Here is a 17,514-nt window from a genome sequence, read left to right on the forward strand (position 1 = left end):
TGTGAGTTCGAGCCCCGCATGGGGCTCTGTGCTGACAGTGCAGAGCCTGGAGACTGCTACAGATTCTGTGTCTCTTCCCTCTCTGCCCCTCCCCCGCTCACTTGCGCTCTCTCTCTTTCTCTCTCTCTCTCTCTCTCTCAAAAAACTAAATAAACATTTAAAAAATTAAGACAAAATACAGAACTTCCTCCTTGTATTTAGCCAGTTATATTTCTCCCCCAGACCTCCCTCAAGTTTGTGCTCACTATCCTTGGCCAGTAAGGGCATGTCAATGAAAAAGTCTGAGAAGAATTGGACTGGGTGATCTTGCATATTGCTTACAGTCTGGTTATTCTGTGCATAGAGAGTCCCTGGCATATAAGCTACAATATCTTTAGGACATCTTCCAGGTGTATAATTTAGTCTTCATCCTGGGATTGGGATATTTTCACACATTTTTCTATCGATCAGCTTAATGTAAATTCAGGTTTAAAAAAATTCCGGAATGTATTTTATTTATTTGTTTGTTTATTTATTTATTTATTTATTTATTTATTTAAATTCAAGTTAGCTAACAAACAGTGTGATCTTGGCCTCAGAAGTAGAACCCGATGGTTCATCTCTTATGTATGGTACCCAGTGCTCATCCTGAAAAGTGCCCTTCTTAATACCCATCACCCATTTAACCCATCCCCCACTGCCCCCCTCCAGCAACCCTGAGTTTGTTCTCTGTCTTTAAGAGTCTCTTGTGGTTTGCCTCCTTCTCTGTTTTTATCTAATTTTTCCTTCCCTTCCCCTATGTTCATCTGTTGTGTTTCGTTAATTCCACGTATGAGTGAAATCAGGTATCTGTCTTTCTCTGATTTATTTCACTTACTATAATACACTCTAATTCCAACTACGTTGTTGCAAATGGCAAGCTTTCTTTTTCAGCACTGAGTAGTATTCCACTGTGTGTGTGTGTGTGTGTGTGTGTGTGTGTGTGTACCCCATGTCTTCTTTATCCATTTATCAGATGATGGACATTTGGACTCTTTCCATAATTTGCTATTGTCAATAGTACACGTGCCCCTTCAAATCAGCATTTTTGTATCCTTTGGATAAATACCAAATAGTGCAATTGCTGGGTTGTAGGGTAGTTCTATTTTTAATTTTTTTAAACCTGATCAATCTGCCCTTAGCCCACAGCTATTCCACCACACATCACACTGGTTCATAAAAGCTCACCTTCGTGTACTTCTTCACTCACACATTTATTCTTGTTCAACACTATTATGTGTCTGTGTGTCAGACAGCATTACAATGTCAAGTACAAAGATCAATAAGGTATCATCTCTATCCCCATCTTCTAGGAGTTAATCATTATTTTTCATAAAGCATCCCAGAAAAGACCCAATATCGATAGAGATTAGTTAAAAAAAAGAAGTGTTCACATCAAATATGTTTGGGCAGTGCTGAGTTAAATTGAGTTAAGCAGCTTTGTTTACTGGGGGACTTTTCAGAGCCTTTAATATACTAATCTGCATTGTGAAACCTCAACAGGGACATAAAACGTGCAGTGTTCTGAAAGTTATTTGTTCAGGAAACTCTTCATTTGTGGGGCATCTCCAGGAACTACAGACCCATGGCACACAATTTGAGAAATGCTGGTGTAGTAAAATCTGATCAGTGTTTACTCAACAAATAGATAGTACTTTTATAGATAAGCCATGAAATACAGAGGAAAGTGAAGACAGATTCTTCCTCTTGAAGAACTTTCAATCTAATAGGAAGGAGAGTCCTGAAACACACACAGGGAATATGCACAAACAAATGAAAATCCGTATGACAGTGTGGAGACAGGCATGCAGTCGGCAGAAAACCATGAAGGGAAATAGATAAAATTAATCACGGAAGGTTTTATGGAAGAGGTAGGTTTTGGAGACAATTTCTCTCACAAACCAAGATTCCAAAATTTTTCTTATGAAAATAATGTTGTTTATTAAGGAAAAAAATGTTTTTTTTTAATTTGTTTTTTTTTTTGGTTTTACATTTATTTATTTTTGAGAGACAGAACACAAGTGTGGGAGGGGGAGAGAGAAAGGGAGACACAGAATCCGAAACAGGCTCCAGGCTCTGAGCTGTCAGCACAGAGCCCGACGTGGGGCTCGAACCCACAGACCGTGAGATTGTGACCTGAGCTGAAGTCGGCCGCTCAGCCAACTGAGCCACCCAGGCACCCTGGAAAATACATTTTAAATACAGAAAAGTAAAGAAACACTCCTGCCCTGCCCACATACATACGTACTTATATGTGTATGTGTGTTTATATAATTTTTTTCTTTTAATCAGTAAGGATTTTCTTTTTTTAAGTACATTTATTTATTTTGAGAGAGAGGGAAAGAGAGAATGCAAGTGGGGAGGGGGCAGAGAGAGGAAGAGACAGAATCCCAAGCAGGCTCCATCCCATGCTGTCAGCACAGAGTGGGATGCGGGTCTTGAACTCCTAAACCATGCAATCATGACCTGAGCTGAGGTCAAAAGTTGGTCACTTAACCAACTGACCCACCCAGGCGCCCCTCTTTTTTTAAATGGCAGACTCTCAGTATATCTTTGCTGAATGTACTAATTAGAGAAAGTGCTTTCTAAGGAGTATAGGTTCTATTAACCGGAGAATCCTTTATTTTGCTGAGTCCTTGCCAAGAGTTTCCCAGTTTAGGGACAGGAACAGAGGCAGCTAAATGGATCTGGCAAACAGAGGCAGAAGAATTTGAACTTCCCAGGGCAATCTTCGACTGAGGGAATCAGGAGAAGATCTTCATGGAGAAGAGGAATGAGGGGGCATCTGGGTGGCTCAGTCAGTCAAGCTGCCAACTCTTGATTTCAGCTCAGGTCATGATCTCATGATTCGTGTGATCGAGCCCCCGCGTCAGAGCCTGCTTGGGATCTTATCTCCCTCTCTCTCTGCCCCTCCCCAGCTTGTGCTTTTGTCCTCTCTCCCTATCTCAAAATAAATAAATAAACATTAAAAAAAAAAAAGAAGAAAACAGAGGCGGGGAGAAGACCATTCTGGGTGGAGACTGACGTTGAGACAGGACTTTGGAGAACCTGAACATCTTCATTTTTTGGTTTTTTAATTTAAGTTGCTTGCCGTAGGATGGCAAGACAGACCGTCTCCGTCTCTTTTTCAAAGTGCTTTGCAAAGGGTGCCTTACTTACTAAAACTTCTGTGTGGGTAGATGCTTTGGTGGGGGAACTCGCAGAAGGGCTGAGTCCCTCATCGATGGCCACGCAGGGGGTACAGGAGGACAGCAAGTGGGTACACAGGAGTGGGAGAGTGAAGCAACAGGCATATGAGTGAAAGAATGAGAGAGATCCCTCTCCTGAAAGACACTCCCCTCTGTCTGGTGAGCCGAACTCCCAGGGCTGTTTTAAAGCGCAGGTGGTTTGAATCCCTGGTGTAGAGTAAGAGGCCGCGGTGTGGATTGCCTACGGGCAAGCGCTTGTGCACGTCTCAGTTTTATTGCACACTTCCTGACGTGCCTTCCTGGAAGAAAACGTCTGTGACTTCTCACACGCTACCTCTCAAATGTCTAAAACTGCATGGCTCGCAAACTTTGAGTTTCGAGAACAGGTTCCTTTTAAACTTCATATCTAACAATGAATCCTGTCCGCTTTATAGCTCTCCCGTCCCCTATTTCAGATCTGAATTTTGTTAGGCAGCCAATCCAGAGTGGCTTTCGGCTCTCACGGGGCTTTTAGGATTTCATTCTCTTTTGATACGTGCACCTGCAGTCTACATCAGGATGAAAAGGAAACAGCTCTGTTTCCATGCTTGATGTCTACATTTATGGCGAACGAAAACCGTGAGCCTGACTGAATGACTTTCGTATTTAAAACTGACTCCACCCTCCCGTCTTCCATCTGCTTGTAGTAGCAGAGAGCACGGTACTGATCATAGGACTTTGTGGAATTCCCTTTGTAAAAAAACTTCAGTGAAGCTAAAAGCGGCTAAGGGGCACAGTAAAGTGGCCGGGACAGCAGAGTTACTGGTTGTTGACCTACTGGGGAGGCTTGCTACCTCTCCCTCTCCACTTCTTCTTCCCTCGCTGACTAAAGAGCATAATTACTCATATCCTTTATGAACATTTGAAATGTTGGTTCTTAAGGTTTCAAGAAGGAAATTGGATAAATTCGCTTTACGGCCACATTAAAATCCTGCACCTGTTCAGAGTGCGTTGATGTGACTCTGAACTTCCTCTTTGGGGGCGCCTGGGTGGCTCAGTCGGTTAAGCGGTCGACTTCAGCTCGGGTCATGGTCCCCACGGTTCCTGAGTCTGAGCCCTGCATCGGGCTCTGTGCTGATAGCTCAGAGGCTGGAATTCGCTTCGGATTCTGTGTCTCCCTCTCTTTCTGTCCCTCCCCCATTGGAGCGCTCTCAGTCTCTCTCTGTCTCTCTGTCTCTCTCTCAAAAATAAATACGCATTAAAAAAAATTAAACTTACCCTTTTATTCCTGTGAAGTTTTCCTTTTTATCATTTATTTAATTTTCTTATTACAAACATGATTCATGGTAATACAATAAACAACATAAAATATAGACAAGGCTTCTTGCCCTTTATATCTCATGACCTAATTGATCTTTTGATTGAAGGTGACGAGCAGTCTTCCAATGTATGGTGGTCTTTATTGTGGCTCAAACAATTGATCTACTCCAGTGTTTTCAAATATTTTCTTGGAATGTGATCATGATTTTGAAAATAATATTTCAGGTACAGAACACGTTTTCTTCCTCTCTCTCATGAAAGAAAACAAAAAGTTTCTCGAAAGAATACTTATTCTTCCCACATGTGCTAAACATTGAAGCCTCCCATTCTATTCTTTTACTTAAAAAAATTCATTCTACTTCCCTTCCCATCTTTTTAAGATTAGGTTTTTAATGTTAATTCCAGCATGGTTATACTGCATTATACTAGTTATGGTTAACACACAGTGTTATGTTAGTTTCAGGTATCCAATATAGTGATTCAACAATTCTATACGTTACTCACTACTCATCATGATAAGTGTTCTCTTAATCCCCTTTATTTCCCACCATCCCTCCACCCACTTCCCCTTTGGTAACCATCAGTTTGTTCTCTGCAGTTAAGAGTTTGTTTCTTGCTTTCTCTCTCTTTTTCCTTTGCTTCTGTGTTTTATTTCTTAAATTCCATATATGAGTGAAATCATATGGTATTTATCTTTCTGACTGGCTTATCTCGCTTAGCATTGTGCTCTCTAGGTCCATCCATGTTGTTGCAAATGGTAATATTTCATGCTTTTTTATGGCTGAATAATATTCTAATATGTATATATACCACATCTTCTTTATCCATTCATGTATCAATGGACACTTGGGCTGCTTCATAATTTGGCTATTGTAAATAATGCTGCTATAAAGAATGCATATATCCTTTTTCATATTTGGGGGGGTAAATACCCAAATGTGAATACTGGGTTGTGGGGTAGTTCTATTTTTAATCTTTTGAGGAACCTCCATACGGTTTTCCACAGTGGCTGCATCAGTTTGCATTCCCACCAACAGTGCAAGAGGGTACCTTTTTCTCCATATCCTAACACTTGGGTTTTTATTTTAGCCATTGTGACAAGTGTGAGGTGATATCTCATTGTACTCTTGATTTACATTTCCCTGATGATGAGTGATGATGACCATCTTTTCGTGTCTGTTTGCTATGTATATGTCTTTTTTGGAGAAGTATCTGCTCATGTCTTCTGCCTACTTTTTAATTCGATTATTTGGTTTTGGGGGTGTTGAGTTGTATCAATTCCTTATATATTTTGGATACTAACCTTTTATCAGGTATGTCATTAGCAAATATCTTCTCCCATTCAGTAGGTTGCCTTTTTAGTTTTGCTGATTGTTTCCTTCAGTGTACAGAGGCTTTTTATTTTGATGTAGTCCCGATACCTTACTTTTGCTTTTATTTCACTTGCCTCAGAAGACATTTCTAGAAAACTGTTGCTATAACCAATGCCAGAGATATTACTGCTTGTGCTCTCTTCTAGGATTTTTATGGTTTCAGGCATCACATTTAGGTCTCTAATCCATTCTGTGTTTATTTTTGTGTATGGTTTAAGAAGGTGGTCCAGTTTGCTTCTTTTGCATGTAGGTGTCCAGTTTTCCCAGCACCATTTGTAGAAAAGATTCTTTTTCCCATTGCATATTCTTTCCTCCTTTGTCAAAAATAAATTGACCATTGATTGAGGGTTTATTTCTGAGTTTTCTATTCTGTTCCATTGATCCATGTGTCTATTTTTGTGCCAGTATTATACTGTTTTGACTACTACAGCTTAATAACTTGAAGTCTGGAACTGTCACACTTCTAGTTTTGTTTTTCCTTTTCAAGATTGCTTTGGATACTTAGGGTCTTTTGTGGTTCTATACAAATTTTTTAAGATTGTTCCAGTTCTGTGAAAAATGTTGTTGGTATTTTGATAGGGATTGTATTAAATGTGTAGATGGCTTTGGGTAGTATAGACATTTTAACAATATTTCTTCTTTCAATCCATGGAATTGGATTGTCTTTCCATTTCTTTGGGTCATCTTCCATTTCTTCATCAATGGTTTATAGTTTTCAGAGTACAGGTCTTTCACCTTTTGGTTAAGTTTATTCCTAGACATTTTATTCATTTTGGTGCAGTTGTAAATGGGATTGTTTTCTTAATTTTACTTTCTGCTGCTTCATTATTTGTGTATAGAAATGCAACATAGTTCTGCATTTTGGTTTTGTATCCTGCCACTTTACTGAATTTGTTTTTCAGTTCTAATAGTTTTTTGGTGGACTCAACAGTTTTCTACATGTAGTATCATGTCATCTGCAAATAGTGAAAGTTTTATTTCTTTCTTACCAATTCGGATGCCTTTTATTTCTTTTTGTTGTCTGGTTGCTGTGGCTACAATATCCAGTACTCTGTTTAATAACAGTGATGAGAGCGGACATTCTTGTCTTGTTCCTCACCTTAGGGGAAAAGCTCTCAGTTTTTCCCCATTGAGTATGATGTTTGCTGTGGGATTTCATATAAGGCCTTTATTAAGTTGAGGTATGTTCCCTCTAAACCTGCTTTGTTGAGGGTTTTTATCATAAATGGATGCTGTACTTTGTCAAATGCTTTTTCCGTGTGTATTGAATTGATCATATGGTTTTTATCCTTTCTCTTATTGATGTAATGTATCATGTTGACTGATTTGCAAATACTAAACCATCCTTGCATCCCAGGAATAAATCCCACCTGATCATGGTGAATTATTTTTTTAATGTATTGTTGGATTTGGTTTGTTAGTATTTTGTTGAGGATTTTTGTATCTATGTTCATCAGAGATATTGGCCTGTAATTCTCTCTCTCTCTCTCTCTCTCTCTCTCTCTCTCTGTGGTGTTTTTCTCTAGTTTTGGTATCAAAGTAACGATGGCCTAAAAGAACAAATTTAGAAGTTTTCCTTCTATTTCTTTTTTTTTTTTTTGGAATAATTTAGGAAGAATAAGTATTGATTTTTCCTTAAATATTTGGTAGTATTCATCTGTGAAGGCATCTGGTCCTGGACATTTGTTTTTTGGGAGCTTTTTGATTATTGATTCAATTTCATTGCTGGCAATTTTTCTGTGCAAATTTTCTATTCTTCCTGCTTCAGTTTTGGTAGGTTTTATGCTTCTAGGAATTTATCCACTTCTTCTAGATTGTCCAGTTTGTTGGAATATAGCTTTTCATAACATTCTCTTATAATTGTATTTCTATGGTGTTGGTTATTATTTCTCCTCTTTCATTTATAATTTTGTTTATTTGAGTCCTTTCTCTTTTTTTCCCGCAAAGTCTAGCTAGATGTTTATCAATTTTGGTGATCTTTTCAAAGAACCAACTCCTGGTTTCATTGATCTGTTCTATTATTTTTTCAGTTCCTATATCATTTATTTCAGGTCTAATCTTTATTATTTTCTTCCCTCTGTTGGGTTTGTGTTTTGTTTTTTCTTCCTTCCCTAGGTGTTTTAGGTGTAAGGTTAGGTTGCTTATTTGAGATTTTTCTTGCTTCTTGAGGTAGGCCTGTACCACTATCAGCTTTCCTCTCAGGACTGGTTTTGCTGCAGCCCAAAGATTTTGGATTATTGTGTTTTCATTTTCATTTGTTTCCATGTACTTTTTAATTTCTCCTTTGATTTCTTGGTTGACTCATCCACCGTTTTGTAGCATGCTATTTAACCTGCAAGTATTTGTTGTCTTTCCAGATTTTTTCTTGTAGCTGATTTCTAGTTTCATAGCATTGTGATTAGAAACGATTTGTGGCATGACTCCAATCTTTTTGAATTTGTTGAGATTTGTTGTCTAGGCTAAGATGTGATCTATTCTGGAGAATGTTCCATGTGCACTTGAAAAGAATGTGTATTCGACTGCTTTAGGATGGAATGTTCTGAATATATCAGTTAAATCCCTCTGGTCCAGTGTGTAATTCAAAGCCATTGTTTCCTTGTTGACTTTCTATTTGGATGATCTGTCCATTGAAGTAAGTGGGGGTGTTAATGTTCTCTACTATTATTATGTCACTATTGATTAATCCCTTTGTTTGTTATCAACTGTATTATTATTAACTGATGTATTTGGGTTCCTCCATATTGGGTGCATAAATATTTACAATTTTTATATCCTCTTGTTGGATGGTTTCCTTTATTATTATACAGTGTCTTCCTTTGTCTCTTGTTACAGTCTTTATTTTAAAGTTATTTTGCCCAATGTAAGTATTGCTACTCCCCTTTCTTTTGGCATCCTTTTGCATGAAAGATGTATCTCCACCCTCTCACTTTCAATCTGCAGGTGACTTCAGGACTAAAATGGGTTTCTTGTAGGCAGCATATAGATGGGTCTTGTTTTTGTATCCACTCTGTCACCCTACGTCTTTTGACTAGAGTGTTTAGTCAACTTACGTTAAAAGTAATTATTGATAGATATGTATTGATTGACATTTTGTTACTTGTTTTGTAATTTTTCTCTCATCCTTTTTTCTCTTGCTTTCTTTCATGGTTTTCTCGCTTTCTTTAGTGATATGCTTGTATTTCTTTCTCTTTATTAGTTGCATACGTATGACTGGCTTTTGATTTGTGATTATCATTAGATTTGCATATAACATTGTGGGTATAGCAGTCTATATTAAGTTGATGGTTGCTTAAGTTTGAATCCATTATTTATTCCTTCCCCCCCACACATGCATACATTTTAGGTATATGGTGTCATATTTTATGTCCTTTTATTTTGTGAATACCTTTACAAATATACTTACTTTTACTGCTTTTGTGATTTCTACATTTTATACTCATTTATGGTCTTTCCTTTCTACTCAAAGAGTTCCTTTAATATTTCTTGTAGGGCTGGTTTAGTGGTCATGAATTCCTTTAGTTTTTGTTAGAAACTCTTTATCTCTCGTTCTACTCTGAATGATAGCCTTGCTGTATAGAACATACTTAGCTGCAGATTATTTCCTTCAGCACTTTGAATATGTCATGCCACTCCCTTGTGGACTGCAAAGTTTCTGCTGAAAAATTCCCTGATGACCTTATGGGATTTCACATGTATGTAACTGTCTTCTTTTCTCTTGCTGCTTTTAATTTTTTTTTTTCCTTATTGGGGTGCCTAGTGACTCAGTCGGTTGAGCATCTGACTCTTGATTTTGGCTCAGGTCATGATCTCAAGGTTTGCGAGATCAAGCTGCATCGGGCTCTGTACTGATGGCGTGGAGCCTGCTTCGGATTCTCTCTCCCTCTCTCTCTGCCCCTCCCCCACTTGCATGTGCTCTCTCTCTCTCTCAAAAATAAACATAATTTTTTTAAAAAATATTTTTCCCCTCTGGTGAAGCATGTGGCCCTGTTGGCAGTTATGTTTCAATCATGAAGTGAGACAGACATAAGATGAAGGCTATATCTTGGAAAGCAGAGCAAGGAGATAGAAAGAAACTGAGTCTTTGGTGACATATTTGAGTGGTGAAAACAAATCCCAAAGCCTCCCTACCTCTGGACTTTCAGAATCACTTTACATTTCAAAATGAAATGGTGGATATGGCATTATTTGTAGCAGCAAAACATTGTAAACAACCTAAACATTCACTCATTCATTCACTCAGAAAATGATTAAATAAATTATGCATCAATATGTTAAAAAAATAAATTAATTAAAGAAATAAAAATATTTTTCCTTTATCACTACTTTTTGCCACTTTAATTACCGTGTGTCTTGGTGTAAACCTCCTTCGGTTGATTTTGTTGTGGGATCTTTCTGTTTCCTGGATCTGGATATCTGTTTCTTTACCCAGATTAGGGAAGTTCTCAGCTATTATTTCTTCAAATCAATTTTCTTCCTTTTTTTCTCTCTTCATCTTCTGGGATTCCTATAGCAAATGTTATTACACTTGATGTAGTCACTGAATTCCCTAAATCTATTCTCAATTTGAATAATTTGTTTTTCTCTCACTTGCTCTGCTTTATTGCTTTCCATTATTCTATTTTCCAGGTTGCTAATTCATTGCTCTGCTTCCTTTAGCCTGCTATTTGTTCCTTCAAGTGTGTGTTTTAATTTTATTTGTTGGGTTCTTCATCTCTGATTGGTTCTTTTTTATCTCTTTGTTAAGGGTCCCATTGATTTCCTTCATTCTTCTCAAGTCCAGTGAGTATCTTTATGATCATTACTTTAAATTCTCTATCAGGCATATTATACCTGTTTTGCTTAGGTGTCTTGCTTTGGTTTTGCCCTGTTCTTTCATTTGGGACATATTTCCCTATCTCCTCATTTTGTCTGTGTCCATTCCTGTGTGTTTGGAAAGTCAGCTACATCTCTGCTCTTGAAGGTAATGGCCTTATGAAGGAGAGGTCCTGTAATGCCCTGCAGTGCAATGTCCCCTGTTCCCCAGGACCTGGTGCTTCGGTGAGTGTCTCCTAATTATGTTGCTACCCCTTACTGTTGGGTCCTGGCCACTTTTTCCTTTAGTCCAGTCAGCTTCAGAGGCTCTCTTTTCCTGCTATGAGCAATGTTTTGTGGGGTGGGGAGAATTTTACAAGATGCACACTGCTCTGCTTGTGAAATAAGTCCTGCTATCACAGCTGCCTCCAGAACCAAGGCCCCACAAAATCCATGTGGGTCAGAGATGTGATCTTGGCAGGGTTTGTGCCAGTCTTCTTGGGGAGGGGACCTGCAATACTGGGACTTAGGCAAGACTGACTGGAAAGGGCAGATCCACTGAAGTATAAGGGGGTGGGGCTTTGTGTAAGCAAGTTAGGTAGTGAGTGCCTGCACTGTGCTGATTCCCGAAGGTGGTCATGTGTTTATGCTGGGGTGGGGGAGGGAAATGGTGCCTGCCAGTTCCTTTGTTCCTGGAGAAGTTTGTCTGCAATAACTGTTTCTCCAGGGCATGCTCTGAGATAAGTTAATAACTCTCTCTTGGGTATGCCCCAGAGGTTTTTCAAACTGCTGCTTCTATGCTGTATCTCTGAGGGTTGTTTGTTGTGCTGTCTCTTGAAGGGCAGGAACTCAGCTTCTTAATGCTTTTTGGGCTCTCCCAAAACCAAGATCTCTGATTTTTAAAATTCCAGGCTTTAAGTCCCGCTGGTTGTAAGAACTCATGAAATTCAGCCCTTCTCGCTTTCAAAGCCAAATGTTATGGGGATTCATTTCACCTGTGTGGGCTTCCCAATGTGATAGTCTATTTCTCGTCCTTCTCCTCACCTCTGGCTCTCTCCTAACTGTGCGTGTCCATCGTCCATTTTGCTCGCAAACCACATCTTCACCCTTCCTATCTCTTCTGTGTGGCTTCTTCTCTACCTTTAGTTGTGGAATTTGTTCTGACAGTCTTGGGATTGCTTTCTGGATTATTTATGCTGACATCAGTGTTACCTAGTTGTATCTCTGGGACGATTTGAGCTTAGGCTCCTCCTAATCTGCCATCTTCCAGCCTCTAACAACATTCCCTTCCCATCTTAAGAATTTTGTTAAATACACATTTCCTTGACCAAAGAAATGGTACAGAAATGATGACCAACCCAGAGGAATATAATAAATGTTAATAAAAACTACTGATTAAAAAGAGATACAATCAACGATAATTCATTGTAGGAAGTTATACAGGAAAAATGACCCTGTTCCTTTAGGAAATAAATCTTAAGGGTTTAACAAAAGGAAGGAGAGAAGACCTACAGATTAAAAGAGACATCAGCCAAATGTATCGTAGGGACTTCTTGATCCTGATTTGAGCAAACCAACTGTTTAAAAAAATTATGATGAAAAGGAAAAACTATGGAAATAGTAAACAGGATCCATAGTTGCTAAGGGTTATGACTAGGCAGAGCACAGGGGATTTTGAGGGCAGTAAAAATACTCAGTATGATACTATCATGGTAGATATATGTCATTACACATTTGGCCAAACCTATAGAACATACACACCAAGAGTGAACTCTAATGTAAACTATGGATTTGAGGTGATTATTGTGAATCAATATAGATTCATCAGTTGTAACAAATATAGCACTCTGGTGGGGGATGTTGATAATGGGAGAGGCTGTGTGTGTGCAGGGGCAGGGGATATATAGGAAATCTCTGTATCTTTCTCTTAATTTTGATATGAATTTAAAACTTCTCTTACAGGGGCGCCTGGGTGGCTCAGTTGGTTAAGCGGCCGACTTCAGGTCAGGTCATGATCTCGCGGTCCGTGAGTTCGAGCCCCGAGTCGGGCTCTGTGCTGACAGCTCAGACCCTGGAGCCTGTTTCAGATTCTGTGTCTCCCTCTCTCTGACCCTCCCCCGTTCATGCTTTGTCTCTCCCTGTCTCAAAAATAAATAAACGTTAAAAAAAATAAATAAATAAAATTAAAAAAAAATAAAACTTCTCTTACAAATCTTTAAAAAAAACCAAAAAATGATGATAAAAGAAAATTGTCTATTTGATGATATTAAGGAATTATTGTTAACTTGGCTGAGTGGTTGTATATGTTTTAGCTTGTAAATAAGGTTCTTAAAATTTAGAGATACTGCTTACAAAAGAACTTCATGTAAAAATTATAATTGCTTTGAAATTTAGTCTTGTGTTCATGGAAAAGCAGAGAAGGGAATACATCTGTGTACAGATAAAATGAGATTGGCTCTGAATTAATCATTGTTAAGCTGGGTGATTGGTTCATGGGTCTAGTATAGGCTTCTTAAACTAATCTCCCTACTTTTGTAAATTTTGAAATTTCTGTAACAGCAAGGTGAAAACTGCCAAAGCCAGTATGTTTTAGATCAAGTTATCAAACAACATCAAGAGATCCTGGAACACACAATGGACCAAGACTGGGGAAAATGACTGCTCAGGAAACGTTGACTGAGGCACAGCAGGCAGCAGGGATGAGGATTGCGCTCAGGCTAAGAGAGCAGAGATGGTGTATTACCCAGATTTGGGCCACCGGGGAGAGTCAGCAGACCTGTGGTCACCTTACAATGGACATCTGCCAAAGGAAGGAAGGCACAACCAAAAGGCGGTGGGAGAGGTACCATCTGATGCAGAGCTGACAGGGCAGCAGCAGCAGCCAGCTGAAGTTGCACTTGGAGGCCTCAGCAAGGGAAATCAGAGTCCCAGATGCTTTTCAAAAACAAATAAGGAAGATTTGAACACCCATCAGACTCAAAGGAACTCAGCTTTATACTCTCCTATCCTTGTTTGGGTGCCGCTTCTGACTGGCATCTTCACTTTGCGTGTAATGCAAAGCAAGATGCCTTCATGTTTCCTAGAGTCAAAACCTCCAATCGCTTGTCAAATAGCTCATATGTTGAACTGATGTTGAATGCCCAGGGCAGTGCCTGCCCACAGCAGGTGCTCAGCTGCAATGCTGTAAAGCAGATGGCTGGAGCACTACAGCAATTCTTCTTCTTTTTTTTTAACCACTGACCCCCCCTCCCCACCCTGCACCCACTTTATATTTTGTTTCTTTATATGTTAATAGGCTATTATAGCCTTTTTAACATCTCTCTAGCACACGTTTCTTCAAGTATTCATGTTCAGTGTGGATGTATTACTCAAACTACAGTAAAACCTTGGCTCGTGAGCATAATTCGTTTTGGAAACACGCTTGTAATCCAAAGCATTCATATATCAACGCGAATTTCAAGAACCGTTGGCTCAGTTGTGATCATGTGACATTCGGCATCACGTACGACTCATATTGCAAGACACTGCTTGTTTCTCGAGTTAAAATGTATTAGAAATGTTTGCTTGTCTTTGGAACACTCACAGAACAAGTTACTAACAATCGAAGGTTTTACTGTATATCCTTGAAGTGCTCATGATCTCATAGGAGAGGAAACTATCGTCAAAACAAAAACCAAAACACACGAAAAAGAGACTCAGCTTTATACTTCTGCCAGGGCTGGAGGAAACCAACACCAGATTCATGGGTGCCAGGCAAACACAGCTCTCCTGTCTTTGACTTACCCATCTCCTCTTCTTCAATCCTAGAAGACCCAGGCAATTTGCACGCAGGGTGCCGAGCATTGACAGGTGAACCTCATCAAGCAGGTGTGTGGGAGCTGGGGAGGTGGTAGGGGTTGGGGAGCCTTCACTTCAAAAGAAAGAGAGTTTCCACTATGACCTGTGACTAAACAGTCTAACCACAAAAGTGCTACCATTCTTACAATGAAAATAAACAGATACATCGTGAGATCTAAGAAAAACATAATTCCACAGAACAAGTTTGAATAGTGAGAAGGGATAATAGTTGGATGGTATTCTCCTGAACTCACCAGTTCTGCTGCCACAACCAGCACCATTCAGCGACGTGTTACCTGCAGTGTATTCCAGCTTAGCAAAGATACACTGCTTTGCTTTGGTTACCGCCAACAAATTGAGATCGAGAAAATGTTCCTCCCAGATATTACTGGAGGGAGAGCTTTGCATTCATTTGGCAGGAATACTTGGATAACTCACGGGAGCATATTCAAACAGCAAGGGTGACTCTAAGCTCCTGGACAAGGAAAGGAGATGGGGACAAAGGAGACAAAAGGAAAGAGTGAGAGGTTGTATACTGTACAAAGTGACCTCCCACCCCAGCCCTTCAAATTCTTCATTGCCTAGAAGCTCAATTAGGTCTGGCATTCCTCCAAAGAAGCAATGAAGGTCAAAGGTCAGTGTAGGACCCTCCGCTAATCTACCTGGCTACTTTTGTACAAATTAGAAAAGGAGGCCCTTAGGGTAAAACAAATTACAAAACGGTGTACCCTCGGGGTGGAGGAATTACCTCAGACCCTTCCCTCTGGTCTTTCTTCGGAAATCTGAACTGAAGCTAGCTTTAGTTGCCACCCTGCCCCTGGGCAGGGCACCCGTGTGCAGGGTCCAACCTGGTTCTGCATCCTGGTGAACAGCTGTCCTGTTCACCTATCAGCCCAGGTTGATAGAAGAGATGGCACAAATGGACAAGGAGCCAAAAGTCAAAAAAGGCTGTCAAAGCATAAGCCCTCAAAACTTTGCAAGAAAAATGAAGAAGGGCTGTGGAGTTAGGATTTCAGGCAACCTCACACAATCTTACAAGTCAATCTGGCTATATACATGTCAGGTTCTGTGTGCTCTCTCCGTGGTTTATCTCATCTTGCCAAACTGTATATAATTCAGGGGATAAAAATCTCAGGACTGCCTCGTCTATCACTGTTCACCTTCCTAACAACTGGATAAAAGAAACTAATCAAAATGAACTAATGAGGTGTGTGGCCTGCCTTGGACTTTTTCTGGAATCCCCCTCTCCCTGCCACAGCTGGATCTTAGCCCCTCTCTGCCAGGCAGCAGCCTGAGCTCCAAGGGGCCCATGTGTAGACGATCATGTCCAGGGACCCCACCAGCTGCATCTGCACACTCCACACTTTGTTCAAAGCAGAACCATATGGCAGGTCTAGGTAAGGGTCCCCTGAAAGAAAAACAAAATGTGTAGGCAAAGAAAATAAATACAGAGGAGAAAGAGACAAAAGCAGCAAGTAAGAAGAGGAATGGGGATTTGCAGCTGCTGGTGGGAAAACGTGGGCATCTGGATGAAGAGATGCCTCAAATGCAGAAGAAGACCCCCCACTAACCAGATCTGCTTCTGCATCTGAGGTCGAATCAAGGGTGTTTCCTTGGGCTGTGAATTTGTGCCACATCTTGTGGTCAGAGTTAGACAACAACAACTCTCTGCCTTTACTGTTAAGCACCCGGGTGCATGGGGAGAAGGAAAGGAGAGTGGCCTTGAGTGGAAGGATGTGGTGGAGGGTGGCTGGAACCCTGGGAAGGTAAGTTTCACTCAAAAGGTGGATGAATCATGGCTGTGAGGCTGGAAGAGGAGAGGGAAAGATGATTCAAGCCACAGATCACAAGAGGGAATACTCTGTGCTGTACTTTGGTGAGTGAGCTGAGCCCTTTTCTGACGTTCCTCCAGATGCACATTGGGAGCAGTCTCAGGGACTATTTCAACGATAGCAGGAACATAAATGTTGCAGCAGCTGGACAATGAGAAGAACATTTAGGAGTTGGGGCTTAAGGGTGTTAGAAGAGCGATCAATCAAGTGTGGATTGAGGGTGTAGGCAAGCAAGGTAAGAGGAAATATAAAATGAGATTCTCGACTGTTCACTGGGTATTCTGCTTTCCCACTCACGTCAGTCATGAGGAGCTATGGGAGCTCCCGATCATGGTGGCCTGTGGTGTTCAAAGTGTTCTCAGATGAGGCTGCTTTCAGCTGCAGCTTAGGAGGAAATTCTACCTTCCACTGTGGAAACAATAGAAATATTTATAAACTCTCAGAATAATAAGACTGTTGGTAGGGCCATTCCAGGGTGATTAATTCAATGGCTAAAAGACTTCATCAAGGACCCAGGCTCTTTCCATCCTTCAGCTTGGCCAGCATCAGCATGAAGGCTTTGACCTCAGCCTGGCTCCCCACCTGGTGACAAGATGGCCTCCAGATTTCCAGCAGCCATATCCATGCAAGACATGATCCGGAAACAAAAAGATCATGTCTTCCATGCTTCTTTTTAAGTGTAGGGAAATCTCTCCCAGAAGATTCCCAGCAGATTTCATCTCACATCCTGTTGTCCAAGTTGTATCACATGTTCTGGTCTAAAACAGCCATATCATGGTAATGATTGGCTTAGACCAGGGGTCAGAATGTTTTTTACCTAGTTAAAAAAAAAAATCAGTTCGCTTTGGCAGCATATATACTAAAATTGGAACAATCCAGAGGATACTGGCATGGCCCCTGAGCAAGGATGACACACAAATCTGTGAAGTATTCCACATTTTAAAAAAAAAATCGAAAGAAGAATAATATTTCATGGCATGTAAAAAGAATATGAAATTCAAATTTCCATGTCCATAAATAAAGTTTTATTGGAACACAGCCACACTGCCATTCATTTACATGTTGTCTATGGCTGTCTGAGCCAAGTCAGAGGTGAAAATGCACAAAGCAGATTGAGAGTCGGCCAGTCTGACCAATTCTGTGGCCTGTAGGTGAGTCAGGAGACATCCAAAGTCA

General features: G+C 40.2%; 1 non-coding gene across 1 annotated transcript; it reads left to right on the forward strand.

Annotated features, from left to right (window-relative positions):
• The first annotated feature begins 17,177 nt into the window (after nt 1-17,177).
• Nucleotides 17,178-17,280, forward strand: LOC113600864 (U6 spliceosomal RNA). The gene has a single exon (XR_003421961.2). It is a non-coding gene; the product is annotated as a U6 spliceosomal RNA (small nuclear RNA).
• Nucleotides 17,281-17,514: the final 234 nt, after the last annotated feature.

The sequence above is a fragment of the Acinonyx jubatus genome, chromosome B1 (assembly GCF_027475565.1).
Source record: "Acinonyx jubatus isolate Ajub_Pintada_27869175 chromosome B1, VMU_Ajub_asm_v1.0, whole genome shotgun sequence".
NCBI classification, from domain to species: domain Eukaryota; kingdom Metazoa; phylum Chordata; class Mammalia; order Carnivora; family Felidae; genus Acinonyx; species Acinonyx jubatus.